The sequence below is a fragment of the Panthera pardus genome, unplaced genomic scaffold (assembly GCF_024362965.1).
Source record: "Panthera pardus isolate Hobbes unplaced genomic scaffold, ASM2436296v1 HiC_scaffold_7, whole genome shotgun sequence".
Classification (NCBI taxonomy): domain Eukaryota; kingdom Metazoa; phylum Chordata; class Mammalia; order Carnivora; family Felidae; genus Panthera; species Panthera pardus.
The window spans coordinates 62,198,263-62,214,453 of record NW_026527002.1 but is presented as its reverse complement, the minus strand read 5'-3'; the positions used below and the strand labels follow the sequence as shown (position 1 = coordinate 62,214,453).

Sequence of the window (16,191 nt, the reverse complement as noted above, 5' to 3'; positions counted from 1 at the left end):
ATCTTTGTTTTTTCTTGAATTGCTCCGTTTTCTTTTCTGATATCATACTAAGTGATCATGATTTAGAATAATATGACAGATGTGTTTAGTGTGGCAGAAAGTCTCCATTTTTCACTCCAAGTTTACTTTTCACCTATCTCAGCCTTAACCTGCACCCAAGAAGAATGACCTCCACCAACTGGGTCTCCTGAGCTCTCTTGCCCTCTGGCTTCCAGTTGGGTTTGGCCATTAAGAAGTACAGACATGAAGAGCACCTGGGTGGCTCAGTCAGTTAATTAAGCATCCAACTTCAGCTTAGGTCATGATCTCATGGTTGGTGAATTTGATCCCCATTTTGGACTATTGCTATCAGCCTGGGCATTTGGGCATTTGCTATCAGCCTGTCAGTGCAGAGCCCACTTTGGATCTTCTCTCCCCCTCTCTTGGTCCCTTCCCCGCTTGTGCTTTCCCAAAAATAAACATTTACAAAAAGAAGAAGAAGAAGAAGAAGAAGAAGAAGAAGAAGAAGAAGAAGAAGGAGGAGGAGGAGGAGGAGGAGGAGGAGGGGGAGGAGGAGGGGGAGGAGGAGGGGGAGGAGGAGGAGGAGGGGGAGGAGGAGGGGGAGGAGGAGGAGGAGGGGGAGGAGGAGGGGGAGGAGGAGGGGGAGGAGGAGGGGGAGGAGGAGAAGGAGAAGGAAAAGGAGAAGGAGAAGGAGAAGGAGAGAAATAAGATCAGATAATAAGAGAAGAGACAGGTAGGGGTATTTTACTCTTACTCTTTTCCAACCAGACAGTAGTTTAGCAGGGGTTGTGTTCCTCTTGAGTGAGTATCTCAGATGGCCCCTGTCAGATGGCTGCAGCTTTCTCCAGATTCCAGAGGTAGTCTCTTTGACCTTGTTTGTGTCATCTTGATGGTGGGAGTAGCTTCCTGTCACTGCTAGTCTTAGAGGGCTTTGCTACCCTTTTTGAATCACTTAACCTTGCGACACCTTGGTACAGACGCTCTTTATTATATTTTCTTAAATTATTCTTATATGTGTAACACCTCCTTTTCTTCTAGAACTCTCATTAATATAGTTAGCAAAGAAATATCATTTACAGGGCACTTGGGTGGTTCAGTTGTTTGAGCGTCCAACTCTTGATTCTGGCTTGGGTCATCATCCCAGGGTCATGGGATTGACCCCCACAGCAGGCTACACTGAGTGTGGAGCCTGTTTGAGATTCTCTTTCCCTTTACCCCTCTCCTGCTTGCACATGCTCTCTCTCTCTCAAATAAATAAATAAAAATTTTAAGAAGACATATCATTTACCACAATACCCAATCTGAAGAAGCATCAATCTATTACAAGCAAAGTCAATGCAAAGTACAAGGACAATCATCCCACAGATGAGAGGGAAGATTTCCAGAAAGCAGTATGGTGTAGTGGAGGAGTACCTTGTTTTTCATACCAGGGTCCAAATTCTGGTTCTGCCTCTTGCTAGATCCACGAACTAGAACAAATCTTTTAGTTTCTCAAAATCCGTTTTTCTTAATAAGATGAGACTAATAATAACATCTCTCTCATAAATTTGTTGCTAAGATTCAACAAGATAATTTGGTTTAATTTCATAGTATGACGTTGGCATTAAGACTGATAGCTTGGCAGCTATGATGGAAGCCATGTTTTTAAAATGATGCTTCCAGGGATGAGACATCAACTGAGAAGTATAATCTAAACACTTAAAGGATGACTTATAGTGTCCTATGCTAAGAAACATCCATAGCGCTACTTTACTCAGTTTATTAACTGCTACCAAACAATAATATGCAACATCCTGGATTACCATCTAGTCTCAAATCCGATAAAATTCCCAGCCTTGAAAATCCCCTTCCTCTATGCTCAGAAGATACAGCCTAGAGGTGAAGATGTTAAAGATGGTGGCAATGATGAGATCTCTTACTGAGATTAATTACTGACATTCATTCTTACTGAGACTAACTATATGATAGCGCTCACTATTCTAAGAATTTGATACATTTTAAATCTTTCAAGCCTCATAACAGGTAACGTATATCATTATTTTCTCATTTTACAGGAAGAGCAATTGAGGCAAAGATTAAATAACCTGCCCATGGTCACATCTAGTAACTGGCGGAAAGGAAGTTTGAACCCTGGAGCCGAGGCTTCAACACCCATGTGCTAAAGCACCCAGCTATACTGCCTCACCCGGCAATTTCTACCCCATTTTTTGATGCTATGGACATCTGGGTTCCATCTTCAGGAATACAAACATTTAACTTAGAATTATAACACCACTGACAAATTTTTGTCAAGCAAGCACTTTGCAGAGCAAATATCATTAGGCCAGTTTAATTTATTATTGAATTTTCTATTCAGCACAGTTAAAACATTTTTATGTTTACTTTACTAAAATTATATTCATCAGGATCTTTTTTTCTGTAAACTGTACACTGAACATCTGATTTATTGGTCAGTCATTTTGTCCATATAAAATGTGACTGATTATAGCTCCTACCCAGAGTACTTTTCTTTTATGGTTATTATAATAGAGCTTTAACAGACCCACATCTAATTTACATGAATTCAATCAGCTTGGCCAAAAATTAAAATAAATCTAAGAGTTTCTGTGATTTCCCAAATCCACCTCCAAGGGATTTTCATACATGAAAAGGGTTCATACGTGGTGAGGATAGAACTGAGTAGTGATTCCTCCAAGAAGAAATTAAGGAATTAACTTGGGGTGGGAAGAGGAGGGTGTTGATGAGAAACAGCTTATTAACGTAATCTCAAAATATCTCCCTGCAAATCACAATTTGCAAAAGCTATAATTTGCTATACAGTGGAGAAATAAACAACACCCCAACCAACTGATGGAAATTAGCCTCATGAATATAGGACAGGCATGACGTGCCTACAGGTGTGATAGCCTAAGAAGGACAGGCAGCACTTAATTTAGCAATCCTGCCAAAAAATACATAACCAGAATCACATTATGGGGAGACACTAGGTAAACCGCCTTCAAAGGCAGTTTGTAAAACCACTGGCCTTTATTCTTCAAAATTATCAAGGTCCCGAAAGACAAAATAGGGTAAGGAGCCATTCCAAATTAAATAATGATAACTAAGTGCAATACATGATCATAGTCTAGCTTCTGGAGAAAAACTGCTGCGAATGACATAATGGGGATAATCGACAAAACTGGAAATGAACTAGGGACGCCTGGGTGGCTCAGTCGGTTAAGCGTCCGACTTTGGCTCAGGTCATGATCTCACAGTTCGTGGGTTCGAGCCCCGCGTCCGGCTCTGTGCTGACAGCTCCGAGCCTGGAGCCTGCTTTGGATTCTGTGTGTGTGTCTCTCTCTGCCCCTCCCCTGATCTCTCTCTCTCTCTCTCTCTCAAAAATAAATGAGGATTAAAAAAAGAAGAAGCGCTCAATTGAGGTGAAAGGTGGTTTTCTGATTTTAAAATTCGTATCAGATTTTGGGTGCGCGTGGGTGGCTCAGTCGGTTGAGCCTCTGGCTCAGGTCACGATCTCATGGCTTGTGAGTTCAAGCCCTGCGTTGGGCTCTGTGCTGACAGCTCAGGGCCTGGAGCCTCCTTCGGATTCTGTCTCCCTCTCTCTCTGTTCTTCCCCTGCTCTCACTCTGTCTGTCTCTCACTTTCTCAAAAATAAAGATTAAAATTTTTTTTTTTTAACAGTTTAGACCTGCAAAAACTGATCTCGAAAAAGTGGACTTTCTAGAAATGCACTGAAGTAACACCTTCTAAGAACTGGTTTTAAGTACTCTAAAATGAGTTGAAAATCATGTAGAGTAAAAATGACCCTGGAAAATCTCTAAATTGCCCATAAATATAGAGTACACACATTTTTGGTAAATAGCCCTGTACAGTAATATGTATGTACAACTGGATAATGTATACGATATGCAATTTCATGGAAGGACCGTAATCAGCAGGTAAATAATTCAAGTATTTTGCAACACTTCCACAATTTTGTGAAAATTCCAAATTACAAGTGCTAGCATTATCATTATGTTCTACATTCAATTTTAACGGTTCTTCCAGTTTTAGTCACTGTTTCTTTAAGACCTTAAAGTAATCCTTTTTTTGTTTTAAAGCTTTATCTTGGAATAATTTCTGATTTAGAGACAAGTTTCATGAAATTATAAAGAATATCTGTATTCCCTTCCTACAGATTCACTAATTTTGACTATTTTGCCACATTTGCTTTTTAATTCTCTCACCGTGTGTGTGTGTGTGTGTGTGTGTGTGTGTGCATGTACACACACACACACACACAGTTTTTGCAGACCCATTTGAGAGTAGATTGAATACCTCAATGACTTTTTGTCACTTAATACTTCAGTGTGTATTTCTCAAGAACAAGAGTATTTTCTTCCATAACCACAGTCTAGCTATCAAATTTAGGAAATTTAACATGGCTGCGTTTATTATTTATATAATGTATAGTCCATTTCCAATTTTTCGAAATGTTTTTACTTTATTTATTTTGAGAGAGAGAGAGAGCATGGGAGGGGCAGAAAGAGAGGGAGAGAGAGGATCCCAACAGGCTCCACGAGGTCAGCGCAGAGCCCAATGTGGGGCTTGAGCTCACAAACTGTGACATCATGACCTGAGCCGAAGTCGGACACTTAATCGACTGAGCCACCCAGGCGCCCCTGCAGGTCTAAATTTTTAAGGATGCATCTTATACCTGCACTTAGGGGTTTGTGTTGATTTTTATTTCTGGTCAGTGTGCTGGATATTCTCCTTTTCTTCTCCACATCCGTATCTCACCCTTTGCCACCCTGCCCTGAATCTAGGACACCCAGAGCTTCCACACTCTCTGGTTTCCAGTTGAATGTGAATTTGGAGAGCCATCAGCAGGAGACCAGAGGGTGAGAGCTGAGTGACACTATTATATCCCCTAGCCTTGCCCTGACCTGGCCAATAAAGGCTGCATTCCCCTACTCTAGAGTCCCCAGCTCCCACTGGCCAGCTTTTGTTCCAGTTTGCAGTAACAGCTCTGTCAAATGCTGGGTCTCCAAAAATATTACCAAAAGTATCTGTGATAAAGCAAAGCTGAGTTTGTTGCTTCTCACAGGAAGGCAGATCACTACCTTGACAGTCTTAGCAGAAACTTGCAAGGGGAAAAGAAAAGTCAGGATATATATGTGGTCCTGAAGGTCTGGTTCAAGGTAGCTTTTCCAATGGGAGTGCTTGCCTAGGACTGGGCAAAGCTCATGATATAATAGTTTAGGATGGGTGGATATAGCAAGAGAGGGTCTCCAGGTGAGTTAAAGGAAAACAACTGCTTGATAAGCTTGGTTGAGCTGTTATCCTGAGTAGTGGATATTTACTCAAATGAGGATACGTTAAGCAGTATAGTGTGAAGATGAATGGACGTTCAGAAAGTTCCTAAAACAAGCAATAAAGTTATCTGAAACTTCATCTTCCTGGGCATGAGTTGCCTGAAATAGCAAAGTCATGTCAATGTAGACTGTACGCCCCATGGGTGTAGGTAGTTTCTGTTCTCAGCCCCCATCCTTTTAGGTCTAGGGATGGTGATGGCTCCTCACTGTGAGTTGCTGCAGGGTCCTTCATCACCCAGTGGTTGGTTTTCCTTTCCTGCCCTCACTTCTGTCAATAATCTATTAAAATTTTTGCAGTTACTCTATTTGAATGTGCCATCTGTCTCCTATTAGTACCCTAACTGATGAAGATAATTATGAGTTAGGTAAACATTTATTCATTTGTATATATTATTAACTCAGCAACTCACACAGTATTGCTCTATTTCCCAGTATTAATCGTGTCGCCAGTCCAAATCAGTATCATTGTGTATGGTTTGTTCACTGAAGGTGCAGTAAAATGTAAATTGCAAAGTCAAAAGACCCTGATTTGTGCCTAGATCTATTTTAGCCCACCTACAGAAGTGGTCTCATTGAGCTTTTGCACTCATCCTGACAGAGGACGGGAGATACTTAAGCTACTCTAGCCAATTACTGGGGATTTAGGACCTGTAGGACCTAGCCCTGCCCTTCTGCCCTGATTTTGAAAACTGTACTTCATTCTGCTTCTCTCTGGGTCCCCATCTCCATCATGATAAACTACACACTGACTCAAAACTGCTTTATTCTTGGCAGTCCTAGCTGCCAGGAACTGGAGACCTGACCATAGTTCCAAGTGCAAGGGTGGCTGCCAGCTGACTGCCTTGCCAGTTGCCTGTGAACAGTCCGCGAATTCCTCTCTCTAGCCACCTCCTGGGCGGGGGGAGGGTATATGTTTGTTTTTAAACCCCCAATGCCACTGCCCACCCACACTACCTGCCCTACTGCTAAACTCTTGGGTATGGTATCTGTCCTCTAAGTATCTAACAGAGAAAATGGAATCAAGGGTTGTATGCCAACTCCCCCCATAATACACTCACAAAAGCTCGAAAGAAACTAAATCTTTAGAAGAAACTAAGCAAAGAACATAAATGCATATCTAAACACATTCCCTGAATATGTGGAAACTCTCCGGTCCTTCTCCTCCCTAGGAATATCACCGTCATCTTTAATATACACACCTTGCAGACGTCTGGAAGTGCTGCCCTGAATTATTTAGTATGATTTAGCATGGCCATTTGTTCTGTGTTAGACCTGTTTGGAATGAAATGAAGGAAAGGACTTTAGACAGACACAGAGGAGCACAATCAAACTTGCTAATCATAGGTAAATCACACTAGGTTTCATTCATCAGTCTTTGCTTTCATGCCAGGAACCATTTCAGCTTAGTTATAGTATGCACATTATATTCATTTCAAGGAGATACAAAAACCCATATAATACATATCTCAGTACTTACAGAAATAAAAGTGAACTCTACACAAAAGCCTGTGCCACATGCAATTGCACTGACACTTTAAAAAGAGGCGGATAGTGTTTTCCTAAAGGACATGCTATGAATATCCAGTGTATGAGTAGGAAATATGAAATTTCCCTTTGGACTTTATATTGGACTGAGACAGCCAAGAAATTATAAAACTGGAGTCATTTCAGGAACTTTGTGGACCTCTTATGTAATGCATTACAAGGGACAGCCTTCCAGCTGAGAATATGCTTAATTTGTATTGCATAAATTATACACTATACAGCCTGATATAGTGCTTAAAAGCTTTGACTTTCAAGTTAAACAAACCTGGGTTTGAATGCCAGCTCACTAGCTCTGAGAGCTTCTGCAAATTATTTTATTTCATTAAGCCTTGCTTACTTCAACTAAAAATGGGGATAATGTTAGCACCTACTCATAAGGTAATTGGAAGAATTAAATGAAATAATGCACACACACACACAAACAAAGCATCGTGTCTAGCACATAGTAAGCACTTAACAACACTGTGTCATTCATGTTGCTGTTTTAATATTGAACCTGTACTGGGGTATGGCCAGTTTTTACATTTAGCCATACCATCTCCTTTTGGATGAAACCCAATAAATAACACTTCGCTAACTTCTTCCTGTACCACCAGTTGATAACATCCAACGGTCCATTAGGGATTTTTCATGTGGAAGTTACAGTTGCACATCAAAGTTGCTGTGTCTGAAGTCAAGCTTATCATCTTCTACCTAAAAGGAGTCCTCCTGATTTACCAACTTCTGTTAAACTGGAAAAATCCCTTTGTTCTCAAAGATGGCGAGAGTCATAAATTTGATCTGATTCAATTAAAGGCTAAGAAAATTGGAAAATAGAACCATGTATACATAGTTTATCTGGATATCACCACCAGTCATCATATTCATATCATGACTGTAATCCCTAAAATGAGAAGGAAAAAAAATGAACAGGTTTTCAAAAGGTCAATCCAATTTGGAAAAAAAAAAAATTTTTGGATCAATATTTAAATTTAAAACTCTTAGTAATTTTTTCCAGGTCTGAGTTATAAAAACAATGAAAATTCTTTATTTCTATAGTACCTTGAAGTTTACCAAGATTTTTCACATATCTTAACTCTTCAAATAGAGCTATTATTCTTGTTTTACATATAATAACACAGAGATGATACTTTAGATTGGATTATGAGGACAGTGCCATGCCACTTATAACATGGCAGAAGCAGACCTAAGGGAGGGACCAACGATGCAGCTCTTCAAAAGGAGAGCATTCCAGAGAGAGGGAGCAGCAGGTGCAAAGGCCCTGAGACAGAAGCATGCTTACTGTAGAGAGGAACTAGCAAGGTGGATCATGGGGCTGGAGCAGAGGTAGCCAGGAGCCCTATAATGTAGGGCCTTGTAGGCAGCGGGAAAAGCCTTAGAATCTTTACTGTGATCACCCAAAAGCTCTTAGCTACGAAGTGAAAGTTCGGAGGCATGACTTTGAGTCTTCCAGTTCGGAATCTGAGATGGTGACCCGTAAAAAGGGCTTTCTAGGTAAGCAGATAAGATCCTGGATGGCATCTTTAATTATCACCACAAAACTCCACCATTTTATGTCCTCTGCCACACCAGCCTCCAGCATATCTCGTATCTGTCTCGTTCAAACTCTCCTATGAAACCAGTTCACATTCTCAGACATTTTTCTTTTCTCTCCTTTTGCTCAAATCTGTTCATGAGAATGAACGAGCCAAGACAGCGATCACAGAAGAGACGATCCTTCTTGTGTTTTCTGCTTCAGCTACTTGTCAAAATTTAATTTTAATCCAAACTCTGTCACACTTTCCAGTTGTGACATAAGACAAGTCATTTTAATTTCGTTGTTTTTCTCTTTCTGCAAAACAAAGATTCTGATTCTATTGATATTTTCAAAAGCTACTTTATCCCAGAAAAATGAGGTAATGAATGTATACTGTTTAGGTCTCTCTTCCAGACGGATGATATGTCAGCAAGTATTCATTAAGCAAGTCTATGTTCCCAGCCTGTGCAAGGCTCCATGGAGCATAAAAAGAAGTAAACTGCCTGAGCCCTGACTACAGAGAACTCAAAATTCTCTTCAGGAAAAGAATAAGTCTCCATAAGCAACGACTAGAGCCTAAGGGTTTTAAAATTAAGAGAGGGATGTTGCCAGGTCTCTTAGGCTCTACTGCTTAACGGGACCATTGAATTCAGTTGGCATCTGACTGGCCTTAGGCTTCTTTGAATTAATAGGAAGCTTTGGTCCTCACATCCCCCTTCAAGGTTTAGTATAAGCTCTCTGTTGAAAAAGAAAATCATATTGGCCCTTACAAATAGAAAAAGATGTCAAGGTCATTTAGTCTTTTCAAGGAGATCAGGAATTTAATGCATTTATGTTCTGTTCAACAAGGCAGACAGAGTGGCTGTTTTCTAGTGATTTCTGAGAAGACCCCTCTACCCACCATCAGCCTTAACTTTGCTCACTGGCCCAACCTAAAATGCCTAAAATTTCTACTTTTTGAATCAGTTTTTTGGAATAAATACATTCTGCATATTGAAAATCCTTGTTAGAATGCAGGCAAGTTACTCAGAAGAAGTAACCCGTTAACTGATTAGCATGGATTAATATATCATTTCATACCAAGGATAAAGGCCTGAGGAGACTATAAATATGAAAGGTTTTGGAAAAAGAAGTAATGTTTGAGAGAACTGGAATAAAGAAACCCAGGATCAGAGACCTTGAGACTTTCATGGACCAAGATCAAAATACCTATCATCTGGGTACAGTGCTCAGAAGAGAAAAGGAATGTGAAGGTCAGATAAGAGCACTTAAGACCAACTCAGGCAACTCCCCAATGTGGTCTGGGTTGCTCTGGTGTTCTAGACTGAGACAGAACAACAGAAGTGACCTTAGAGATACCCTGTTTCATCTACTTATCGGTAGAGAAAATACCATCTGGGACATTTGGGACATTTGAGTGACTTACTCAAATCAATTCAATAAGTAAGTGACAGAATGAAAATTAGAAATCTAGATTCATGACTCCCCACTTGTTTTGCAAAGTTAAAAAAAAAGTGGCTCTCAAGATTAGGATCTTTGGTTAGGGTTTTTCCAGATCCTATTTTCAAGGCTTTCAGTCTCTGAATTAAAGGTTCTTTTATTTTGGCTATTCTGAATGTTTGTTCAAGAAAAAGCTATTAGACAGGGCTTAAACTGGGATTAGTATGTAAAGAAACTTAAATCCTTGGTAGAATATATCTCAAAATTCAGAAGTAGAAAAGTTCTCCTGGATCAGAGGTTGGTGCAATAGATAGACACATTTCCTCTTTTCTTCCCACACTCTCATCTTAAAAATAATACCAGACAGTACTAGACATCAAAGACAGCCAGCTGAGACAGGAGGAAGTGACTGTTCAAACAGGGAGGGATTCAGCAAGGTAAGTCCCTAACAAATAAGCCCTGGTGATAAATGACACAAAGCCATCACCCAACTAACTAATCAACGTATCCAAAAACATATGGATCTAGCCCGCAAACACCAACGTTCCTGATAATGTTGGTAATTGATTAAGTTTTGTACACAAATGGTGTTTGATAAAAATAACTAAAAAACAAAACATGCCCTTCCTATTTTTTCAGCTAAAGGGAAGACATCATGGTACAATGAAAAGAAAATAATGTTTGAATTGCATAGATATGCTTTTTTTATTCCTGGTTCCAGGATACGAGAAAGAGTATCATAAACAGAAGTGTGAAAAGGAAAAGATAAATTTTATTTGTTTTGCATATCTATGCGGTATCTGTATCGTTTAGGGATCATATCGCACCTTGGTTAAAGTCAATGTTAAGGAATTAAGAAGACCTGAACTCAATACTCTTTATTGACCATGTGAACATAAGCAAGCTATTAATCTTACTTCTCTTGAAACAGTAATAATAAAAACCAATTTACAGAATTATCATGAGGATTGACATTGGAAAAAAAAATCACGTGTAAAGCACCTAGTGTAATGCCTAGCATAAAGTAAGCACTTGACAAAAATATATTCTCTGTCCTTCAGGTGCCCTTATAAGAAAAGCAATTATCATAAGGGAAGGGAAACAAAAATAATATAAAACCAGGGAGGGGGACAAAACAGAAGAGACTCATAAATATGGAGAACAAACTGAGGGTTGCTGGAGGGCTTGTGGGAGGGGAGATGGGCTCAATGGGTAAGGGGCATTAAGGAATCTACCCCTGAAATCATTGTTGCACTATATGCTAACTAATTGGGATGTAAATTTTAAAAAATAAAAAATAAAATTAAAAAAAGAAAAGCAATTATCTATATAAAGTAATTTAAGAAATATTGTCCATATATTGAGTTATTTACACTTCAAAGATTTCTTGGTCCTTAAAAACAGCACCAAGAAGAGCAGCATAAGATAAAAAAATTGGGACGTATTCAATTTAAGAGCGATGAAATAAAAATGTTGAATTCCTGTGTGGGAACAAGTGTTACAAGCAAAGTCTAAGATCAACAACAGACTGGAAGAAAATATTTGCAATGCAAGAGTTAGTGGTTCTATTTTTGTTAAGAGCTCCTATTAATCAAAAATACAAATTTCAATGGAAAAATAGTCGAAATATTTGAATAGACAACTTACCAAAACTCTACAAATTTTCACTAGACATATAAAACAAAATGCTCAACTCTATTAATAAGAAAAGAAATACAAAATGCAAAATAAAACAAAGAGATAGTATTTTGCTTATCAGATTAGCAAAATTAAATAGATCGATAATATTCAGATCAGCAGACTTAAAAGTCAAAGAAAAGGTAATATTTTTAGAGGAAAATACGGTATTAGCTATAAAAGATTTATATGCTTATACTCTTTGACCCAGAAATACACTAGAGAAAGAATTATGAGCATAACCAATGATAAGTGTACAAGATATTGGCTGCACTATTATTTGAAATATCCAAATCACTGGAAACAGCTGCAAATAACAGTAAAATATTCCTAAGTGGCTAAAAAATAAGAAAGGTTTATTATCTCATGTGCCAAAAGACATGAAAGATTATCCTGAGTGTGGGTTAATTTACTGACTCAGGGATGTCATGAAGAACAATGGTTACTACCATCTTTTCCCTCTGCTTGGCATGTAAACTTTGTTCTCACAATAACTGCACTTACCAACATATGGTGCCACAAATCCAGGCTTTATACCAACTGGAACAAAAGATTAATAGCCATCTTTTTGTAACCTATGGAAATGTCTTTCGAAGAAACTTTGTGTTTAGATATCCTCTTATTCTCCTTTGGCCAGAATCATACCACATATCCATTTCTAAGCAAATGCCTAGCTAGCAAAGAGAATGTGATTCTCTTACTTGATTTAAGAAAGAACATGGCTTCCTAGACGTCAAGTGGGTCACCAAAACTACTTCTGGGACCTCCTTTAAAAGAACAGGACAAATAATGGTAGGGAAATATTCTATACTTTGATTGAAAAAACTGGATACACAGTTCGTTCCCTCTGTTGAGTGAGATTGAGAGGTAAATGAGTCAGAACAGAAAAGGTTATGTTGTGATAACAAATAGACCCTGAATTTCAAAAGGTTAATGCGATAACAATATAGGTTTCCTTTCATTCAAGTCATAGTCTTATTCGAGTTGCCTGGCTCTCCTTGACAGCTCATCTTCCAAGTGTCATAGGGGTCTAGATTTCTTCTAACTTGTAGTTCTACTTGATCTCAAACACATCACTGCCAAATTTATTGCAGAAGTTAAAGAGAGTATGAAGACTCCACAGGGATTTCATAGCCAGCCTTGGGAGTGGGTTACATTACTTCTACTGACCCCCCATTGGTCAGAACACACAGTCCTTCCCCTAACTGCAAGAGAGGTTGGGAAAGGTAGTTTGTGTGCTCAGAAAAGGAAAGCAAGATTCCAGTTGCATTACATAAAGCTTTGTCTCCATCAGAGGGGATTTTTTAAAAAATGACTTTTTTGCCACTGTGGAAAATAGTATAGAGATTCTTCAAAAAATAAAGATAGAACTAACCTATGATCCAGTAATTGCACTACTGGGTATTTATCCAAAGAATACAAAAACACTAATTCAAAGGGATACATGCACCCCTATGTTTACTGCAGCATTGTTTACAATGGCCAAGATACAGAAGCAGCCCAAGTGTCCACTGATAGATGAATAAGAAGATGTGATATATATATGTGGAATATTATTCAGCCATAAAAAGAATGAAATTTAGCCATTTGCAACAACATGGATGGAGTTGGAGAGTATTATACTAAGTGAAATAAGTTAGAGAAAGACAAATACCATATGATCTCACTCATACGTGGAATTTAAGAAACAAAACAAATAAGCAAAAGAAAAAAAAAGAGAGAGAGAAGCAAACCAAGAAACAGACTGTTAACTATAGACAATAGAGAGGAGGTGAGGGGGGATGGGTGAAATAGGTGATAGGGATTAAGGAGTGCACTTATCATGATGAAAAAAATAAAATCAATTAAAATAAAAGTTAAGATGGTAAATTTTATATTATGTGTATTTTACCACAATAAAAACAACCCCCCCCCCAAAGATTTTTCTTGTTTACTTCACACATTTATCCTAAGCATACAGAAAGTTATGTATAAATTATAACATTTACGTATAAAAAGGCGGGGGGAAAGTCCCTGGTCATTCCTGAGAAGTAATTTTGCCTGGTTTTGATCATATTTAATTCCATTTTCCTTGTATTAAAATCCTTTTTCTTTTTTTTATTCATCCTGGGGACTTTGATATAGAAGAAAATTCTAGTAGAGAGTCTGTAGGTTATGGATTCACCTTAGAGCATCCTAAAAGATCAAGGATTCACAATCTGGGAGGTAAAGAAAGTCAGGGCATTCTAGACAGAAGTCTCAGGAACACACAGGGATACACAGGAAATTGGCCTTACTACTTTTTGGGGAGGCTATTTGTATTTTTATTTACTTCTTTTTTTTTATTTTATTTCTTATTATGGCAAAATACACAACATAAAAGTTACTATTGTACACTTCTTAAGTGTACAATTCAGTGGCATTAAGAATATTCACAATCTTGGGGCACCTGGATGGCTCAGTCGGTTGGGTGGCTGACTTCAGGTTGTGATCTTACAGTCCATGAGTTCGAGCCCCGTGTCGGGCTCTGTGCTGACAGCTCAGAGAGAGCCTGGAGCCTGCTTCAGGTTCTGTCTCCCTCTCTCTCTCTGCCTCTCCCCAACTCGCACTCTGTCTCTCTCTCAAAAATAAAATAAAAACATTAAAAAATTTTTTTAAAAAAGAATATTTACAATGTTGTACAGCTGTCACCACTATTTAGTTACAGAAATTTTCATCACCCTACAAGGAAACCCCATATTCAATAAGCAATCATTTCCCATTTCCCTCTTCCCTCAGCCTTTCATAACCACTAATCTGTTTTCTATCTCTACAGATTTTGCCTTTTCTGGATAATTCATATAACAGCAATCATACAATATGTGGCCTTTTGTGTCGGGCTTCTTAGATGATTTAGCATGAGTCAGTTATGTGACCATCTTCTAGTTTATCTGAAACCAGTCCTATTTAGAAAAGGGACTTGACAAAAACATTTATTTTTCCCTACAGAAAGAAGAAGAGTCACAGAGTAGTTGGAAGAGGTAAACATATAAATAGGAAATTATAATAACATGTGGTAAATGCAATGACAGAAATTTGCATGGAGTGTTTGGGAGGAATGCAATTGTCCCAAACTGGGTAGCCTCAAAGGCATGTTATAGAGGTGACACCAGGTTTTTGTATTAATGGATTAAGAAATGTTAATAAAGCAAAGTGGTCTTAGGGAAAAGAAAGGAAAGCCATGTGAGGTGTGTATATGTATATATGTATATATATGTATACATGTATATGCATATGTGTCTGTATGTGTGTGTGTATATGTATATTGAAAAAGACACCTTAAAACACTTTAAGCAAATTGGCAGCTCAACAGTTGCTAAGTGAACTGTAACTCAGAGGCAAGGCCACGGAACATTCGGGGTTAGAAGGACAGTGCCACTGGAAGAATTCACTGTCGCAAACCTCCAAGTCATCATCACGATCGTTGGGGCCAGCCTTTCACTCAACTCAGATCTCACCTCTCTCAAAATCTTCAGTCACACTTGTTAATTCACACACATTTTAATACTTGAGTCTTCTTTGGCTCATTATCTTCTTTATTCACATTTTATTTCTGGCTGCCACAAGCAGATACTATCTCCTTCAAGGCACAGGCACATGGGAGACATTGCCTTGAATCATAGTGGAGTATCACTACCTCTTACAGGCAGTGTAAAATCAAGCAATCAGAAAGATGGTGAGGTAGAAATCTTTTATTTTTATGAAAAAAAATAAATGAATAATGTGATAAGTCTTAGCGTAGGCTGGGATGAGGATTAGTAACAAAACTAAGCAATTATGACCAATGCTTGTTTCAGGACTTAAATGGTTTCTTGCCTGTGCTACACACACTTTTCCTTTGGTAACTTCAACCTACCTATACTTCATTTCCTGTAGCTTTGCTTCTTCTGTCCATCAAGGCTTTTCCCCTTCTCGAGCCAAAGCATGCAAATGTGAGCCCAGCTCCAAGAACTCCCCAGAAACTAATGGACAACCTTTCTTACCAACACTTTTGGGATGATTCAGCATCATTATAGTTGCTTTTAAGATTCAAGCTTTGGGGAGGGCTAGATTAACCCACTGACTCGAGATCACATGCAATCTCTCTTGACTACTCAGGTTCTAGTTTATTTCCAAGCCTCCGGAGAACATGTAGAGTTGTGTTCAATGCTAGAGAAATGGTCCCACTAGGCATAAGGTTTCCACCATAAGGTGCTCTGTACCTTTACTAGCAACTCTTGCAAAAATTAAAAACTGCTTCTATCTCAACCTCCTTTCATGACCCTAAACCCAAGTCAAGAATTTCTCTGTTCTTTAGTCAAATTCATATCTACTGGTGATAAAAAATACAAAAAAGAAAAGTCATTGCTCTATGTACACTTTACATTGGGGTCATTTTCACTGTTGTATACAAGATGATCCTGAAAGATCCACCTTTTTAAAAGAATGAACAATCATCCTCAACGCATGGCACCCAACTCCTTTCAAGCTGAATTTTAAGATAAAGGAAACAAAGTAAGACCTAGACTTTCTTCTGAGGAACAAAGAAACGCAGAAGAGCCATATTCTTGGAGAAGTAAAAAACAGGCAGGAAGGAATGTGGAATCTTACCACAAATAATAGATTCAGGTAGTTCAAGGATAATATTTTCTTTTAAAAATATTC

General features: G+C 38.5%; 1 long non-coding RNA gene across 8 annotated transcripts in view; it reads right to left on the bottom strand.

Annotated features, from left to right (window-relative positions):
• LOC109273229 (uncharacterized) overlaps positions 1–16,191 on the bottom strand; it is a 253,369-nt gene that overhangs the window by 50,565 nt on the left and 186,613 nt on the right. For 7 of the 8 annotated variants that reach the window (XR_008419897.1, XR_008419894.1, XR_002082929.2 and 4 more), the window contains one exon: positions 6,551–6,623. The exons of the other annotated variant lie outside the window; for it this stretch is intronic. This is a non-coding gene — a long non-coding RNA (uncharacterized LOC109273229). The remainder of the gene's footprint in view (positions 1–6,550; positions 6,624–16,191) is intronic. 8 annotated transcript variants of the gene reach the window in all.